This window comes from Dermochelys coriacea, chromosome 15, assembly GCF_009764565.3.
Source record: "Dermochelys coriacea isolate rDerCor1 chromosome 15, rDerCor1.pri.v4, whole genome shotgun sequence".
Classification (NCBI taxonomy): domain Eukaryota; kingdom Metazoa; phylum Chordata; order Testudines; family Dermochelyidae; genus Dermochelys; species Dermochelys coriacea.
In genome coordinates, this window is record NC_050082.1 from 14,341,523 (window position 1) to 14,354,609 (window position 13,087).

At 43.5% G+C, this 13,087-nt stretch overlaps 1 protein-coding gene across 5 annotated transcripts in view; it reads right to left on the reverse strand.

The window, feature by feature from the left end:
• The window catches only part of HIC2 (HIC ZBTB transcriptional repressor 2), a 103,224-nt gene that overhangs the window by 12,288 nt on the left and 77,849 nt on the right, over positions 1–13,087 (reverse strand). For 2 of the 5 annotated variants that reach the window (XM_038373256.2, XM_038373257.2), the window contains exon 3: positions 4,602–4,745. The exons of the other annotated variants lie outside the window; for them this stretch is intronic. The gene's annotated coding sequence lies outside the window, so the exon portion shown is untranslated. The remainder of the gene's footprint in view (positions 1–4,601; positions 4,746–13,087) is intronic. 5 annotated transcript variants of the gene reach the window in all.

Genomic DNA, 13,087 nt, shown 5'->3' on the forward strand with positions numbered 1-13,087 from the left:
ACACACTAGCTGCATGAAAGCCCTAGGAGACTAGGGTCTCCACTATTTGATACTGACAAGCACTTGAAAAAACTATGCATGCTGTAATTAGCCAAACTGGAGAGTCGCTGCACACATCCAATTTGTCTGGTTTTCATGGCTTGTTTCCGGAACTCCTGATTAAGGGGAAGAGACAGCAACACACAAAAGCACCAAATACCCACATTTATCATCTAGTCATGTAAAATATGACTAACTTCTGTGTCACCGAGCCATATGGACAGGGAAGGGGAGAAAAACGTTACTTACAACATAACTAAATACAACACCTACATATAAATAAATACCTATTGCTTAAGCAGAGGAAATGGTCAGCTAGTTGCATTGTTCTCACTAACAGTATGATTGTTGTTCTTTGCACATATAACACCCCTCCCCACAAAAAGAGTGATTTTAAGCTGTTCCATAAAGGAGATATGTGGGAAGGAAAATGAGACACGACAGTAAGTCTTGCCTAGCCAGACAAATGAGAAATTTAGTAGGTTACTGAACTAAAACCCAACTTATTTCAGTTTGTGTCACTTGGAAATAGCGATGTCCAGGCAAATTTGTATACACAGAACATGCAATATGACTGAATTGCAAATGCCAGTCTGATATAAGGCTTTGCAGAGATGAAAGGGCTGCTGCAGTTGCTCAGGGGAAAGACCTTTGATTAAATCATATCAAATAAATAAGGGAACTAGCTGGCATATTCATTTCCACGTTACAGTACAAATGCCAACTATGGAAGTAACTGTCCAGTACTTGGAGGGGTGGGAAGAAAGAAGTTTTGTATTTTAACTCTTATTTATGAGATATGAAAATACATCTGTGACCTTCCTTCCTAAATCAGTCTTCTTTAGCTTTTTTTAGCATGGTGCGTGTTCTTTAATGACAACTGCTTATTACAGAGCTTCAATTTTCCTTATGTGTCTTTGTGCATCAGCATCACAAGTATTAAGTAATTACTACCACACATTGCTATTTTGTAGCACTCATGAAAAACAGTGAGCTTTCTAAAGCAATCATGGAGTAGCAGAGATGGGAGGTGAAGATTTTAAAACCAGTAGTCAATTTTCAACTCCAGGCACTCCAATGCAACCTAACGGCTTAAGAGTTCCTGAGATTAGAGATTCCTGTTGATTTAGCAGCAACAATGTAGTGAACTCCATGAAGCAGCACTGTCCCAGGCCAGGTCTAGGGGCACTTTGCCAGTATAGCTATATCAGTATACTGTACTAGCAAAAAGCTCCTAGTGTGGACACAGCTTATTTCAGCCCCCCCCCCCCCGCCCCCAAGCAAAATAAGCTTTACCAGCAAAAGCAGGTGGCACAACTATGCCAGCAGATATTTGTTGTGTAGACCTGGCCTTTATCTGTATCTTCTGAAGTGTTGAGCAAATCATCATAAATCCATTACAGACATTGGTCCAGAACTGACCAACTCCAAATACCTACTTAACGGGAATGCATCCTGAGATGGAGTGCATCCTCTTGTTCACTAGATGGGTGCTGGAATTGTTCAGTAATCCATAGCATTTAGGAGACTACACATAATCCCTAGGATGCTCCCAAATGGTAAGGAACAGCATAGATCCAATAAAAAAATACCACAGCATTCCAAATAAATAAATGAACATTACAACTTTATTATAAATACCTGGTGCACCTGTATCATAGCTCTGAAAGGGGACAGGATATTAAAGCTTTACAACTGTATTAGTACTGAATGCTCGAGAGAGTTTCCTGAAAAAACTCAAAAACAACAACTGTGGAGCATCACAAACACCAAGATTGTTTTTGGACCACTGAAAGAAGCCTTGCTCGGTTCTAGAGGAAGGAAATAAAAAACAAAAGTTGTTCCATTCCAGGAGTAGCATGGACACAGTGGGATTTCAGATGTTTTTCCATTAAGAAAGATACTTTAAAAACATGGCAGACTCTTTGCTGAGTAGGAGACTTATTACTGACATTTGTGATCAAACGCAATGGAGTGTCTTTTGCATACTGTCTAAGACCAAACAGGACTAGAGGTGTATTGGTCACATAGTAGTAGAGATAACCCAGTTATAAAGGAAGGCTCCTGCCCAGTTTCAGTGACCCTGCAGTAACAGCAACCGCTTAGCATGCACCGTTTCCAGAAGTGTGAACCTCATCAAGGACCCTGATGCACAATAAAAGGAAGGAAACAAAATGGAGTCTTAGCATTATAGGGAATTCACCCCCACCCACAGCCAGAGTCTAGCTAATGGAAAAGTGGGAGAGAACAGAAATGTTATGCTTCCAAGATATTACACACAACGAACAGCATTAAAATAAACCTACACTAAGTAGGAGCTGGCAGTGTCTTCATAAGCAATATTGCCTAAGGAACTGGATGCTTGTGAGAATTGATAATCAATGTATTAAATCAGTGGCTCAAAGCCAAACTAGGGCATATTCTGGACTGATGGGCATTGAATTCAGCGTAGAACATACCATGTGCTCTAAGAGCTTTGCTGCTTTATTACAAAGTGAGAACAATTTAATCCTCTCTCCATTTACCATCAAGACTTCGGAAAGGAAACTGGTTAAAATTAGACTGTCAAAACACATACAAACAGTAACAAAAAATAATTACTTAGGATGAAATACTAAATGCCACTACAGTGGTTTAGGATTGTTTAAGGACCATAAAAAAAAAAAAAAAAAAAAAAAAAAAAAGATAATTACACCCATCCCCCAAAGCAAATCCCAAAGAAACGAAGACTAACTATCTTTGCAACCTATGGCAGGAGACACTATTTGATTTCACTGCTGAGTTTCAGACTGGAGTGTTAGACAGTGTTTATATTTTGAAAGGAACACCAGTGAAGCAAAGAATTGTTCCAAAGCAGACCTAACGAATCACTCGTTTCGTTTAGAGAATTTGTGGGCGGGAGAAAGGCTAGATATGGAGAAGCTGTGTATTGAAATAACTATGATTGATAAAAATCTAACATGTGGAGATTAGAAGCTATGTATCAAATTAGATGCCATTAAACTTTAGCCTGCCTTGCACATTTTAATATACAAAGGAAAAGGTGGTATTCTCCTTGACTGCCTGCTGTCCCCAGCAGCTCTGCAGCACTCCAGTGAACATGAACAAACAAAAAAAAACAAATAAATGAGGGAAGTTTATTCCCTGTTCTGCTTTCTTCTTCCACAAATTTATTTGGGTCCCTCTAGCCTTTACCAGACAGAAGAATGCACTCTGTGTCCAACTGCCACCAAATTCCTGTGGGCAAGTCACTTCACTTCTCTCTGCTTCAGCTTCCCCATCTGTAAAATGGGGGGGTGACAACACTTAGCCCTATGCGAGAGGCTTGGGTGAAAAAGGCCTTTATCAGGATGTATTCCTAATCTAACGCTCCCTTTGCTCCTGGACCATCTGCGCTGCGGGAACACTGCCCACAGGTTCATTTCATTGTGGTCTTCAGGACAAGGCGTAGGAAACATGGGCTCTCATGGATGCTCACCTCCCTGCAGACTGGGGGGTGCCTCACAGGTTCCCCTGGGGAGCTGCAAATGCCCCGTGATTGAACACACACAGGGGGGCATAGGTTCAGCTCTAAAGCAGTCAAAGCTGGCCCTAGGGGTGTGCTGACAGCGATATCCCAAATGGCAGCCTCCCATCTCCTGAACACAGTCAAAGCACTGGAGCTGGAAGCAGCGTCAATAAAATCCCCCTTTTCATTCTCTCCCTCTCCCTCTTAAAACAAAAAGAAAAAAAAAAAGCCAACAAGAAGAGGATCAGCAAAAGCTCTAGGTGGAAGGGGTGAAACCCCAGGAGATCCAGGTGGGAAACTAGACGCAGCACCATGGTGTTCACGGAGAGAGAGTCTCGCACTTCATCTCAATATATTTCAGACTAGCCCTGCAAGCAATACAAGGGCAGAAGTGTGCACAGCAGGGGCCGAGCAGCATGCACAGTAAGAAACGGCTGCACCATTGAAGCGGTAGGAATGGGGATGGGGGAGAGGAGGGAGGCGTGTGATATCTTGTCAAACCGTAGGGTAAGATGTTGGGAAATTAACGTGAGCCACACTTGGGCTGCTGTGGTGAAATCAGTACTGTGCAGAACTGCTCTCAAAAAGAAAGGGAGTCTCTGCTTACTAAAGCAAATGCCTCAGAACTGCTGCAGAATCTGTTCTGCTTGGTTTTTGACACAAGCATCCTTTGGTTTGGTAGCCTGTGCTGTGAGGTCTGGACATGAAGCACGAGGGTAAAACAAGCTCAGCAGCTAGGGACCCCTGGCTTCAGTCCTCAAAATGTGAAAAGCAGAAAAGCAAAAAGGTTTGAGGATTCCTGCAGCACTGTGTCCTCCTGCCCAAAAGGTAACAAGCAGTGCCAGATACCTGATGCATAGCAAATTGCACATGGGGCAGAAAAACTCAAGAGGGTGAAGAATGCAGGGATTCCTTAAGGCTAGTATGTGTTGACAATACCAGGAAAATAAAGGGCTATCAGGTCTGCGTGAAGCTGCAGCAAAGCAGGGGCAACTTGTTATGTGTTGAAACTATGAGCATTAGAATGCACATTAACCACTTTGTTGCCGCTTACCATGCCAGGTACATTGGGCTAAGGGCACCTCCATCCAGTGCTGCCTGACGTGCCAGGTACATCCCATGATGTTCCATTGAAATCACAACAGGCCATCAATAGAACGTGGCTGCACAGATGCTGAATGAAGAACCAGCAGGGACGCTGTTAAATGCAATTAAAAAACTGCAATCAAAATTGAAATGTACATTTCAAATGGCCACCTAATTTAAAGACAACTGCTTCTATCGTTAACCCCCTCTCAGGCTGTTGAGCTGCACAGAGCAGGGATGTGCAAACATTATGGGGAACCCCTTGCAAACATCTTGGATCCTTTTCCCTGGCAACCTCCTTTCTCAGAAATACAAGAACCCGAAGAGCTTCAGATGGGAACATGGAAATGCTTCCCAGGGAATAACTGTCCATAAGACATCTTCATCACCTCATTTTGCCCCCTGAAGGATATCTAGCCACTAGATACTACAGTGATAAGTGATTTAGAAATGCGTCTACATTGTTAAAATCTTCATGCCACAATCTTCAGAGTCCCATACTCTATACAATGCTTTTCGCATGGCTATTGAAGCAGCACTTTTAAAAGCTGCCATTGCCCTACCTTGAAATCCGTCTGTCATAGAGCTGCCATCGCATTAAGCCAATCTGGTTTCCTGTGGACCCAGTTATATACAGAAAGGAAAGAGTCCATTATTCCAAGACAGAACCTCAGGACATGCCCACTGTACTGGCACTACTGTGGCACAGCTACAGTGCTGCAGCTATCCCGCGGTAGCACCATAACGTAGATGCTTCTTGCACTGACGGAAGAGGCTTTTCCATCTACCTAGTTAATCAGTCTCTCCAAGAGGCAGTAGGTAGCAGTGTTTACACCAGGAATTAGATCAACCTAACTACAGCGCTCTTGGCACAAAAATGTTCACAGCCCTGTGTGATGTAGCTCTGCTGATCTAATTTAAGTGTAGACCAGGCCTCAGCGTACCACAATGATAATGGAACTCTGACGATTTAGGACTTTCACCATGTCTCAGTGATTGAAGATTAAACCTATTCATGGCAAACTACATCATGGTCCCCACCTAAAACTTGGGTCAATCTAACTACATTGTTCAGGGCTGTGAAAATGTTATGTCTTGTGCGACGCAGATAGCTCAACCAACTCCCCATTGCAGACACAGCTAGGTGGACAGAAGAATTCTTCCATTGACCTAGCTACTGCCTCCCAGAGAAAAACCCCTTCCATCATTGCAGGAAGCATCTACACTGCAGTGCAGCAGCTGAATGTTACTATACATTAAAAATGTATAATTCCACCTTTCCTGCCTAAAAGAAAAACTTATGCAACCTCCCCATTTTAAGTGAATGTTACATAGGTGCTCCAGGCTTGTGAAACTTAGTGCAACTCCTACAACCGCAGAGCCTCCTCCCTCAGAGTTAGCAAAATCAAATAAAGAAGGATTACTCAGAAGGATAATCCTTTGGATGAGACATTAAATATGGGTCCCTTTATAGGGCTGTTTGTAAAAGAGGTATATACTACTTGTGAAATCAGGGAAGTAATTAAAACTAAATTTTGCCGCAAATTGCAGGAGAGCCCGCAAAGCACTTTCAGTGCTGTGAATTTTGTCATCAGGTGAACACAGTTACACAATATGTCTGGGCCTGATAAACCAGGGGTTCAAGGACAGAACATGGCAAACATTCTTTCCCTTCCCCACATTGTCTCCCAGCATCCCTCCTACTATTGGTCTACCTGGAAGCCTGTGGACATTCTTGTACACCCCGAAAAGACTCGGCTGGGGGGAGTGAGGTAGGCTTTAAAGGAGGACAAGGTAAAAGTCAGGAAGAGGAAGAATGGTTGGAAAGTTCCCAGACAGCGTTTGATTTTGAGCTCAGGCCTACCTGGCTTGTCAGGCATAGTTTTTATGAGGGACTGTGTTGCTATTTCATAATTTCCTTAACAAAAGTAGAAATTACAAACTACAAAGCTTGTCCAAGAGGAAATAAACCCCCTGCCTAGCTTCACATGACTCTCAGCAATGAGGTTCTGCTCCCTGGTTAGGGAGCAAAACATTATACATTTGCATAGCTCTAGTTCTTTTTGCCTGCCTTGTGTGCCTCTCCAGCTGGGAGTTAATGATCGGATAGCACTTCAAGTAAGTTACGATCCTGGCCATCATTTCCATGTCCCACGGGAGAAAAAAAAAAAAAAAAAAAAACAAAAAACAAAAAACAAACAAGACACTTTCACTGTAATGAATTTCCTTAAAAGGGATTGATAGTAAATGAGGACCACTGGCCTTGCGGCTATAAAGCTCCTCCCTGGAGAGGATACAGAACGCAGAGAGAAGATTCTTTTTTCTGCCTGGACGTGTGCTGGGTTCAGGCCCGAAATATACAGAAAGCCAAACCAATACCACCTGTCACTTTTGTAACTAAATCATTTTTATGCTGAAACAGGCCTTTTGCATTAAGGTAATAGCTGTCAAAACAGGCCAGATTGTTTTATTGACAAGATTTCATCAAAGAGGTGAAATTTAAGCACGTACACTCCTACTGACCCAGTTTACACTGGACCAGGATCAGCAGTGCAGAACCGGTTTAAAATGGACCACTGCCAGTGTGAAAAGCTGTGTTTAAACAGTGTCTGTATTAGTTTAGGCAAAAGGGTTTCAGCCCCTGCGAACTGGAACCTTTACTTCTCGTCTCTTTCTGGAGTCAGCCAATGACATCCAGGCTGCGGGTAAGCTACTGCTGAGTACATAATGGTGGCTGCATGTGCCAACTCTAACTCTGTGAAGCACGTGGCGATACCCAGCTTAGGAGGGGGGTGCTGAGCAACGCATTAAAGCATTTCTGGAATCTGGAGTGAGACAGCAGCTCAAATGCAGATTTACACATAGATTACAGCAATTTGCTACTAGCTACTGTGAAGCAAGATGCTCTGCTCAGTGGTTTCTGCTGTAAGGGAAAAACAGCTTATGGAAACAACACAGAACTGTTTAAATAAAGATACATTTCCCACTGGTGGAGCCTCCCAATTCAAACTGAGGCCAAGCTTCCCCACTGGTCTCTGCTTGTGCTGCCCATCCCCAAGCAGAAATCTTGTACAGAACACGTTTGTCTACTGCTGCCCACATGAACAAGCAGCCATGGAGCAGTGAAACCCTTATGATATTTGCCAAGCATGATGGACTCCAGGGATGTAGCAGAACCATGAAACGAAAACCACAAGAGACAGGAAGAGCAGGTAGCAAGCAACTGACGCTGACACTCCTGCAGCTCACAACTGGCTGAACAAGTTCACCAAAACCTGCATTTCGACAAAACCCACCCGACAACGGCAGCCCTAAAGCCAAGCAGTCGTCTGACACAGCGTCTTATTTCGGAAAGACGTCCATATCCTTAAGCAGACCCAGCACATACAAGCAGAAGACACCCCTGATGCACCTACCAGCCAGGTCCCTTTGTCAGAAGCTGGAAATGGGTGACTGGGGATGAATCACTTGATTACCTGTTCTGTTCATTCCCTCTGGGGCACCTGGCATTGGCCACTGTCGGAATACTGGACTAGATGGACCTTTGGTCTGATGCACTATGGCAGTTCTTATGTATGCAAAAATTAAATCTAGCTTCTTACAGTCAGCTTTGGGCCTTGATATACAGAGTTCTTCCTTTAAGATTTATCTGGATGTCCTAGACCTTTCAAAGACTTTCTTGCCTGGAGCAAGTCAAATGGTCTAGGTTTCCCCTATCTGCCCTGGCTTGCCATGTTTCACTTTAGGATGGCAGGCTAGGGGACTGGGCATATAACAACTCTCTGCCAAAGCTGGCAAGTGACTCATGAGAGGTGGAAAGAAGTCCAGGAGATTCTTTGCCCATTCATGGGGATGGAATTTACTATGCTTGTATCTTAGAGCTTCAAGAATGAGCACATTTCCTCTTTGGGTTGTAGGGTTAAAACCGAAGTCTAAAACCTCCAGGCAGGCAGGTTTCCCCTTTAACAATCTTCCTTTGCATAAAACTAGTGACTGCCAAAGCAAGTGCCATGTACAATGGCAACCAAGTCCACCATCAGCACCAGCAACATGCCTGCCTGACCCATGCTGCATCACATAAAATCAACGTCCAGACTCTACAGCCACAAACTTATAAACCGAGAGCTATATTCTTCAGCCCCATCATTCGTTCTCCCAACCCTACCCACCCTTTCCAACAGGGCACTGCGCATGAAGTGCTGCTATAAGCAGCTCTGAATACTCTGCTGAAGTCCTGCTCCAGTGTGAAGCCATGCCCCTCAGCGAACTCCAAGTATGACTATCCATCCAGCAGTGACAGCAAATAAAGAGGTGGTCAGGGATGGGAAAGGAGCAAACATTCCCACTGTCATAAGACGAGCTGAACATCAGTATGCTGGACAGCCTGGAGGATGGAGGAAGCAGTGGCTGCCAAGTTTAGTTGGCAAGGGAAGAGAGGAAAATCAGGTTTTCAGCCCTGGTCTACATTTAAAATTTAGATCAATCTAACTACATTGCTCGGGGCTGGGAAAAATTCACACCCCTGAGCACCACTGTTAAGCTAAACTAGCTCCCAGTGCAGACACTGCTACATCAATGGAAGAATTCTTCCATTGACCTAAGTACTGCTGCTCAGGGAGGTGGAATAACTACACCAACAGAAAAAAAAAGCAGTTCTGTTGATGCAGGAAGTACCTACTCTACAGGCACTACATTAGCACAGCTGCAGCTGTGCTGCGGTAGCACCCATAGTGTAGACGTACCCTTTCAGGATCCTGGAGTGGGAGGGAGTGCCCCACTCAATCTTTGGCACTCTTCTTTCCTGACTGTGGTTGTGTCTACACTAGCAAAACTTCATAGCTGTAGCTTCACTTTTTTGATCTACTACCACTTGCATTGTTGCAATTGCCAGTAGAGAATTAAGAGTTATGAAGTTTGTTAAACCAGGCCTTGGAGCGCTGAGGGAACGGGGCAGATCTGGAGACAGACTCTTCCACACAAGACCCCATTTATTGTGCGTCCTCAGTGAGCTTTGCTGGTGGTGTCAAGAGAGAGGAGCACTCCACACAGAGCTGACTGCACAGTGTGACAGTGCAATAACCCTATACACTCATTGCTGCAGCAGCTGTACTAAAACTCAGCGTGAAGGCAGTAATGGCAGGGGCTGAGGAGAGGAAAAGGTATACGAGCACATTTTGCGCTGCCATAAGAACTTAGACCAAGCTGTCATTACACTTCTACATCCTGACTACCAGAGAGCACAGAAGTTGGGTGTCCTCAACAGACTGATGACGTAACGCATTAAACAGCAAAGTCGTCATCCACCTCCTCAGCAAGAAACGAAGGAGGTGCCTTTGGTACTCAGCTCCCTTGAACAGCCATTATGTACTATGAATTGTTTGCTAAGTACTAACTGGTTCCTCAGCCCTGTACAGATTTCTACACCTCAGAAAAGTCTCCACTTCTGAGTGAGCTGCTAGAGGATTCTTGTCCTGGAAAGTCCTCTCCCTCCCACCAATAAAAGGCAAAAAAAAAAAAAAAAAAAAAAAAAAAAAGTAAAACCAGTGAAAGATTAAATTGGCCACAAATTCCGCAGGACAGGGTGCATGTTTTGCTTTGTAAAGCACTATTTAACTTTACAGAGTACCAAATAGGGAGTAGTAAATCATCATGGAGCAGAGATGCTGTCTATAAAATTGCAAAAACACTGCTGTTCCATACCTTAGTCAATGCTGTTGGTAGGACTGCTAGAAATACAGCTTGCCCTCACCTGACTTACTCTAACAAGCACCCCGTTTTTATTTTGGAGGTGATTTGGAAGATTTCCCAAGCTGGACATCTGCTTTTCTTGACACTGTTGAGATTAATGTTTTAAACAGAGTTGATGAGGATGATTAAATATACTGTGGGAGATTTCTCTTCCCTTCATCCAGTATAGTCTAATTTGCCAGTTTGCACCTATGTACCACTAATGATTCATTTACAAAGCATCTGTGTCTGTCTAGGCTTTTATACCATGCTGAGCACCATGGTAGCTGAGCATATCACTTGCCAATTGCTTCATATAGTTTGGAGGACCAGATTTTGCTTTTACTCCATGAGAATCTCACCCCGAGTTGGTAGAGCCAGAGTCTACAGCACAGTGATGAAGGGTTCCCCACCCTCCTACCCACCACAGCTCTCTTTTAGTTCCCCACCTTCCTGTGTCACTGAGTTTTCACCCCTATGTGTTCTGGCACCAGTTTCAAATACTGATAGAATTCAATGTGGCACAATCTGAAGCAGATCCAACAGCACACCTTGAAAAATTCTATTTGCTTAGGGTATGCGATTTTTGTGTTTTCTGGACAGGTGAGTGAGACGCCATTAGTATTTTCCATCACCACCACCACGATAAAGGCAAGTGAGTAGATATTGACCTAGGCAGGTATATGGTCATAACAATTCTATAATGCCAGTTTAAAGTACATTCTATGGGTTACAAAACAATCAAGCCATGAGTATGGGGCAAAGTCCCATTATCAGGATTACTTATGGGTGTTTTGTTGGCAACTGCCTGAATACCCAGGGTTGAGTATTTCAAAAGTCATTCATCTTCAGTTACCACCTATGCAAATGGCTATTTTAACTGCCTATTCATTTGCTGAAGGACAGAAGCCTCAAGGAACATTTTATATGAAGACAGAATGGATTCCCTTAGTTCTTTAAGATATATTAGCACATTTGGCAATTGCCCCCAAGGGTGCTGGGGAGCAGAGGGGTGAGGCAGATTCTATTTATAGAAGATAACCCTGGAAGAAACAGGAGCTACTGGAGAATCAACCATGAGGGGTGAAGTTGTGACAATGTTGAATCTAGCAAGAGGTGCAGACGCATAGTCTTTGTGCCAAAGAAAGCTCTCACAACATGCAATAGGTGGGGCCACGTTCAAGTTTTAGGCTTGGCTGGCAGGTTTCATAGGCACTCCTGTTGAGAATTCACATAGGTGTATTCCAAAGCTGCAGGAGTGAAGAACTAAAAGGCTATTTAAATATAAAAAACTGCCAATCCCAGTGGATCTTGCTGGATCTCAGCCATTTGGAATTCAGCACTATTGAATTCAAACCTTAGCCCCAAATGCATCCTTCTTGGATCATTGCTAATTAAAAAAGAAAATTGTTATTCAACTCTGCTATTTTTTTTTTTAATTAATTGCTATTTCAGATCAGAGTCTGGCCCAGCTAAACAGAACAAACTATCAGTAACCACCTCAAGGAACATGGATGCTACATATTGGGGGGGGGGGGGGGGGGAGTATTGTTACCACTCTGCCATTTCTATCTGAGCCCACTAAAATAAAGTAACAGCATCAAGTAGCTCTCTAGAAGGGATGCTGATATGCTCTTTGGAAGAATATATTTGGACTAAAAGTTTACTCTTGGCATGGTGAATTCTCAAACACCTGTACCCAGTATTTAACTGCCATTGCAGGACCTTGGCTGAACAGCATTTAACCACATGGTGGGCTAACTTAAATTTAAGCATCACTGTGCCACAGTGCAGATGCATCAGCACAATCTGCATCCTTGCTGCCTCAAACACCCACCTGGTGAGGCTGAAGCAGGTGAAGAAACCGCACTCATCAAGAACCCTAACCACACTAGGTAGGAAACAGTCATACTCTGATGCAGTCCAGCTGTGGGTTGATTGCCTGATCAATTTACTACCCTAGCTATACAGTATTCAAGGTGATTTCTCTAAAATTCCGCAGAGATGTCAGTCTTTTTTTAAATAAAATACACTGCTCAGCCATTTTAAAGAATTAGAATAGCAAAAACTGCCTCACCATACATCCATCCTGCAACAAGGAACTAGTCCATCCTGTGACAGGAGGAGAAGATAATGTACTAGTAGTAGGTCTTCTCCGTCCCTGCTTATTATGATGCTGATGTTTTCAGAGGCTTTTCTCCTCAGCTTCCTTATTAATACCACTGTTCCTGCAGACCTTAGAGTAACAATGACAATACACCCGTATCCAAGAGTCCTCGTATCTCTGAGTTCTCAGAAAGTTAGTCCTTGCATATCCAGGTCTCCCACTGAAGTCAATGAGAGTTTTGTAACAAGGTATTTACTGGGCCCCTCGTCATACAGGGGAGAAATCCTAGATGGCTGGGAGCAGCCTGGAGAAACATTCCACTTTCAAAGGGGGTTATTTCCTTTTTAAAAAAAAAAACACTAACTTTTTTTTAAACAATTTTTCATCAGTCTGGTTTAATGCATCCCAGCTGTATATGAGAATGCTGGCTCCCTCACAGAGATATTCCCAACTGAACATATTCATTTCTGAACAGGTAATGGGTCTTGGCACAGCAGCTGGATCCTATGCAGGAGTTGGATGTGACATGTTGGGAAAGGGGTTGAATTCTCATCTCCTGTTCTAACAGGGAGGCCATTCAATGAATACACCCAAGAACCTGAAACAGACACTGGTCTAAA